Genomic DNA, 6,289 nt, shown 5'->3' with positions numbered 1-6,289 from the left:
TTAAAATGAGTGTTTTCCAGGTGCAACCATTTTTGGCCACCATATTCTCCAAATGCTATTCCAGGTTCTTTAAAATTAAAGTGAAGACAAGTTTGTGGATTTCTACGATATATTAGTTGATTTAGTAATGTGTGTATGCTTAGTGTAGATATTAAACATGATTGAGGATTGGTATTTGTTAATGGTGTTTGATATGTGTTATTGATTTGTTTTTTTTTTCAGCATGTGTTATTGATTTGTAATTGTTGATAATTAATAATGAGAAGTACAAGAATATGTTAACAATAAAATTTTTTTGGTTACAATATTGTTTGACGGCCTACAACGAAGAACTGAGATTGTGAAGTTGTAGTGATCGAGAAAGGGATAACGAGCCATAGTCAAGCCCTGTTGAGGGTGGTGGCACCGATAACTTGCTAAGGCCAGAACGGGTGGTGGTAGAGAATGAGTACCATTGACGGAAGTTCTTTGGGAGTGAAGTAGACTATTTAGGTTGATTGGTTTGAATGATTGAATGATTCTATTTATTTAGAATATTAAAATCATATATATTATTTAATAACATATATATTATATAATAATATTAGTTATTCTAGGTTGATTGTTGCTTGAGTTTGATGTCTATATTATGTATATACATTATTGCTATTTCAAATAATATGTCAAAGAATCTTGTGTGTTCCAAGAGCACACCTTCAGTGAGTATTTTTCCCCGAATACTCACCCCTCTCTTCTTTTTCATGTGCGACCAACGAATAGTATTTGTGGCGGTCGTTGTGGGGTTATGTCCCAGAGTCAAGTGCGCATTTCTGTAATTATTTTAATAAGAATTTTAATTATAATTTTTTAGTTTTTTTTTTATTAAATGCTTAAGACTTTTCGAATTCTCGATTTATTTAATAGGTTCGTTATTCGAATTTAAAAGCTGTTAAATGAGTGTAATTCAAGTTAGGTTATATTTGCGAGATTATGGTGTCTCACATTTGGTATCAGAGCGTAAGGTTAGCCAAATCGGTTCTAACCCGGGAGGCGTCTTGAGACTTGTTAGAATTTTTAATCGGTTTTCAATAAAAAAAAATTTCTTTTCTGGTTTCAAATTTTTTTATTAAAAAGTAGATTTAAATTTTGGATTTCAAATAAAAAAAAATTTTTAAATTTCATATTTCGTATTTCATAGAAGAAAAAAATCAAAAAATTCTTATGGTGGTTAGAGAGTAGGAAAACAACCATCTTGACCGAATCAGTCTTCTTTGATTCTCTAGGTTGAATGTCAGATTCGAGTGTTCGTCCAAGATATCAATACCTTAGTCAACAAGAAATGAAACCAAGAAAAGTCGATTTATCAGAGTCGCACAACGGAAGCGTTGGGATGTCACTATAAAAATAATCAGAACGTCACTTCAAGGTATAGTCGATAATCAAGTGGGAGAGAAGGGATCCGTGAATTCGAGGACGAATTCATTTTCAAGTGGGAGAGTTTGTGACATCCCAAATTTTGTCTTTAGACCCAATTTGTTTTTAAAACCTAAATCCAATTATTTTTGTGTTTTCATTAAGCCCAAATTTATATTTTTATCCAATTAATTAGTTTCTTTTAAAACCAAAACCTAATGAAACAAAAACGAAAAAGAAAAACAGCTGCTCCGTAAGAGAAGAGAAGAAAAGAGAAGAAGAGATAGAGAGAGAAGAGAAGAGAAGAAGAGAAGAGGGAAAGGGAGAGAGAGCACACCGTCCACCACCGTTGCCACCATGAGGATCCATTGCCACAATGAGTAGCACGTCTCCAGAAGAGGACCCATGGTCACCGGAATATCTGATCTACCACCGTTGCAGTTGCTGCTTGCACCGAGAGGCTGGAGAAGATGAGAGTTGAGAGAGAATACACAATTCCGAGGTGGGGTTTTGTGAGGAAGATTCCCGTTGCTTCAGGAAGAATTAAACCGTGATCTAGGTTCCTCTGGAAAGATCTCGTTCCAACAAAGCCGTTGGAGCAAACGGCATCGTTATCGGAGTTACGGTAAGTCCACAACGAAGCTTTCTTCCTGCGCAAGAATCATCTGCGTCACCTTGCAACCCAGAAATCTGCTTCGATGCAGCAACTTCAAAGGACCGTAGACGATTTGTCTAAAGTCCGATCGAGCTGAAATTTTGTGGAGGGCTTCACGGTACATCAGTCTCCAGTTTCAACGGTGGGATTGAGATTTCAACGGTTGGTTGTAGAGTTATCAGTGTGTTGATGGTCGTGTCAACTGCGTGAGGGAACAAGTTTTACCCTTAACAAAACAAATGAAAGCCGCAAGTCCACAGCTGATCAGTTGTAGTATTTAGGGATCGAATCCACAGAGATTTGTGTGCCTGGTATTCTTCTATGGTTTTTAACTTTATGTCTAGACTAAATTGGTTTTAAAGGTTGGTTGTTTGTTTTGCAAATTAAACTAAAAACAAGGAAAGCAAATAAATCTATCCTAAAAAGCAGGTAAGAAAATCGAATGAAATGCAATTAGAATAAGCAAATATCGAATGAAAGACTAATAAGGCAAGTAAAATATCGCATGAAAGGTAAATAAAGCAAGTAAATAATGAACTAAGGAAATTGAAATGCAGGTCTAAGAAAGCAAGTAAAAATCGATGGAATTGTAAACTATGGCTAAAAACGCTGAGCTTTTGGGAACTCTAAGGGATCATAATCAGTTTTAACACTAAGGTAGATAAATTGGGATTGACATATAACGATATATGGGTTCTAGAGCTAGAGTACGGCGGTATGACTATGTCACTGTTGTGATCATAACCAACTGTTTCTCGCAACCCTGACCAGTAGGTTTCCACTCTGGCCCTGGAAGGGAGAGAACGCAAGAGCTGCACAAGACTCGTCAATACTCACGATCTCGCTGCAGGTAGGTTTCCACTCCTACGGAAAACTCGCCTGTTTCATTCTAGGGCTGATACTTAACGAAAACTTTCGCAACACTAACTATCTAGATCAGATACTAGGTGATCAATCAAGCATACATGCAATAAGAACAAGAATAAACAGAGAACAGGTTGAAATCCCAGATCTATAAACCTAGATGTCTTAATCGATTATGAGAGCCCCTTTCGGGAACACTAAGCCCAACTCGGGATCTACTCAGACATGGCTGAGTTCGACATCATCATTGGTTTTAATAAAAGTAATGAAAATCAGTAAAGAAAAGAGATAAAGAAAGCTTCTCTATTGAAGAACTCGGACTTGAACAATCTTCTACAAAAATCTCATAAAAACGGCTAAAGGAAAAGGGTTTATGTAAAGTATGAAGAGTTGTGTCTAAAAACGACCTAAATGACATGTATTTATAGTCTCCAATACTCCATGGTCTCTAGGGTTCCGGAAATGAGGCTGAGAATGACTTTGGGCTTGAGATAAGTGGGCTTTAACTCGGAGATTGATTGCCGCGGTGGGGAGTGTTGTGACCGCGGCAATTGGCTTGTTGGCCGCGGTCGGGAAGCTTCAGACCGCGGCAAATAGCTTGTTGGCCGCGGTCGCGTGAGTTGCTGACCGACTTCGAGTGGCTCCGGGGCTAAAGGAATATCTTGAGATCCGACCGTTGGAATGTCTCCAAACCAAGTGCATTTGAAAGCTGGTTGATTCTTCTATAAGTTGTCCAATTTTGAGGGTGATCAGACGGTGAGAAGGTCTTCGTCTCTCCATGAGAGTTCTGACGGTCTGCATTTATCCAAAATAGTCTTTATGTTCCATTTTGTGCCTCTTTATCCTAAATTACCTGAAAAGTCTTTTAAAATCCGGAAACATAGAAATCCTTTGAAAACCTTTGAAAATGGAGTAAAAACACCTGTAAAAGATATTAAAATGATCCATAAAAATTGTCAAAATCCAGTGTTATCACGTTTCCTGAGGCAGCTTTGAAGTGTTTTTAAAATGAGTGTTTTCCAGCTGCAACCATTTTTGACAACCATATTCCTCAAATGCCATTCCAGGTTCTTTCAAATTAAAGTGAGGACAAGTTTGTGGATTTCTAAAATATATTAGTTGATTAAGTAACGTGTGTATGCTTAGTGTAGATATTAAACATGATTGATGATTGGTATTTGTTAATGGTGTTTGATATGTGTTATTGATTTGTTTTTTTTTCAGCATGTGTTATTGATTTGTTATTGTTGATAATTAATAATGAGAAGTACAAGATTATGTTAACAATAAAATTTATTTGGTTACAATATTGTTTGACGGCCTACAACGAAGAACTGAGATTGTGAAGTTGTAGTGATCGAGAAAGGGCTAACCAGCCATAGTCAAGCCCTGTTGAGGGTGGTGGCACTGATAACTTGCCAAGCCCAGAACGGGTGGTGGCAGAAAATGGGTACCATTGACGAAAGTTCTTTGGAAATGTGAAGTAGACTATTTAGGTTGATTGGTTTGAATGATTGAATGATTCTATTTATTTAGAAATATTAAAATCATATATATATTTAATAACATATATATTATATAATAATATTAGTTATTCTAGGTTGATTGTTACTTGAGTTTGATGTCTATATTATGTATATACATTATTGCTATTTCAAATACTATGTCAAAGAATCTTGTGTGTTCCAAGAGCACACCTTCACTGAGTATTTTTCCCCGAATACTCACCGCTCTCTTCTTTTTCAGGCGCGACCAAAGAATAGTATTTATGGCGGTTGTTGTGGTGTTATGTCCCAGAGTCATAGGCGCATTTCTCTAATTATTTTAATAAGAATATTAATAATATGTTTTTTTGTTTTTTTATCAAATGTTTAAGACTTTTCGAATTCTCGATTTATGTATTTTTAATAAAAGTTTTTTTTTGATAATAAATAAATATTTATTAGGTTCGTTATTCGACTTTAAAAGTTGTTAAATGAGTGTAATTCAAGTTATGTTATATTTGCGAGGTTATGTTGTCTCACATTTGGTATCAGAGCATAAGGTTAGCCAAACCGGTTCTGACCCGGGAGGCGTCTTGAGACTTGTTAGAATTTTTAATCAATTTTCAATAAAAAAAAAAATTTCTTTTCTGATTTCAAATACTATGTCAAAGAATCTTGTGTGTTCCAAGAGCACACCTTCACTGAGTATTTTTCCCCGAATACTCACCGCTCTCTTCTTTTTCAGATCTTGACCGAATCAGTCTTCTTTGATTCTCTAGGTTGAATGTCAGATTCGAGTTTTCCTCCAAGACATCAATACCTTAGTCAGTGCAACAGGAAATGAAACCAAGAAAAGTCGATTTATCAGAGTCGCACAGCGGAAGCGTTGGGATGTCACTATAAAAATAATCAGAACGTCACTTCAAGGTATAGTCGATAATCAAGTGGGAGAGAAGGGATCCGTGAATTCGAGGACGAATTCATTTTCAAGTGGGGGAGTTTGTGACATCCCAAATTTTGTCTTTAGACCCAATTTGTTTTTAAAACCTAAATCCAATTATTTTTGTGTTTTCATTAAGCCCAAATTTATATTTTTATCCAATTAATTAGTTTATTTTAAAACAAAAACCTAATGAAACAAAAACAAAAAAGAAAAACAGCTGCTCCGTAAGAGAAGAGAAGAAAAGAGAAGAAGAGATAGAGAGAGAGAAGAGAAGAGAAGAAGAGAAGAGAGAAAGGAAGAGAGAGCACACCGTCCACCACCGTGGCCACCATGAGGATCCATTGCCACAATGAGTTGCACGTCTCCAGAAGAGGACCCATGGTCACCGGAGTTTCTGATCTACCACCGTCGCAGTTGCTGCTTGCACCGAAAGGCTGGAGTAGATGAGAGTTGAGAGAGAATACACAATTCCGAGGTGGGGTTTTGTGAGGAAGATTCCCGTTGCTTCAGGAAGAATTAAACCTTGATCTAGGTTCCTCTGGAAAGATCTCGTTGCAACAAAGCCGTTGGAGCAAACGGCATCGTGATCGGAGTTACGGTCAGCCAACAACGAAGCTTTCTTCCTGCACAAGAATCATCTGCGTCACCTTGCCACCCAGAAATCTGCTTCGATGCAGCAACTTCAAAGGACCGTAGACGATTTGTCTGAAGTCAGATCGAGCTGAACTTTTTTTAGAGGGCTTCACGGTACATCGGTCTCCTGTTTCAACGGTGGGATTGAGATTTCAACGGTTGGTTGTCGAGTTATCAGCGTGTTGCTGAGGCAGCTTTGAAGTGTTTTTAAAATGAGTGTTCTCCAGCTGCATCCATTTTTGACCACCATATTCTCCAAATGGTATTCCAGGTTCTTTCAAATTAAAGTGAGGACAAGTTTTTGGATTTCTAAAATAT

This window comes from Eutrema salsugineum, unplaced genomic scaffold, assembly GCF_000478725.1.
Source record: "Eutrema salsugineum unplaced genomic scaffold, Eutsalg1_0 scaffold_18, whole genome shotgun sequence".
Classification (NCBI taxonomy): Eukaryota; Viridiplantae; Streptophyta; class Magnoliopsida; order Brassicales; family Brassicaceae; genus Eutrema; species Eutrema salsugineum.
This window is presented reverse-complemented; position numbering follows the sequence as displayed.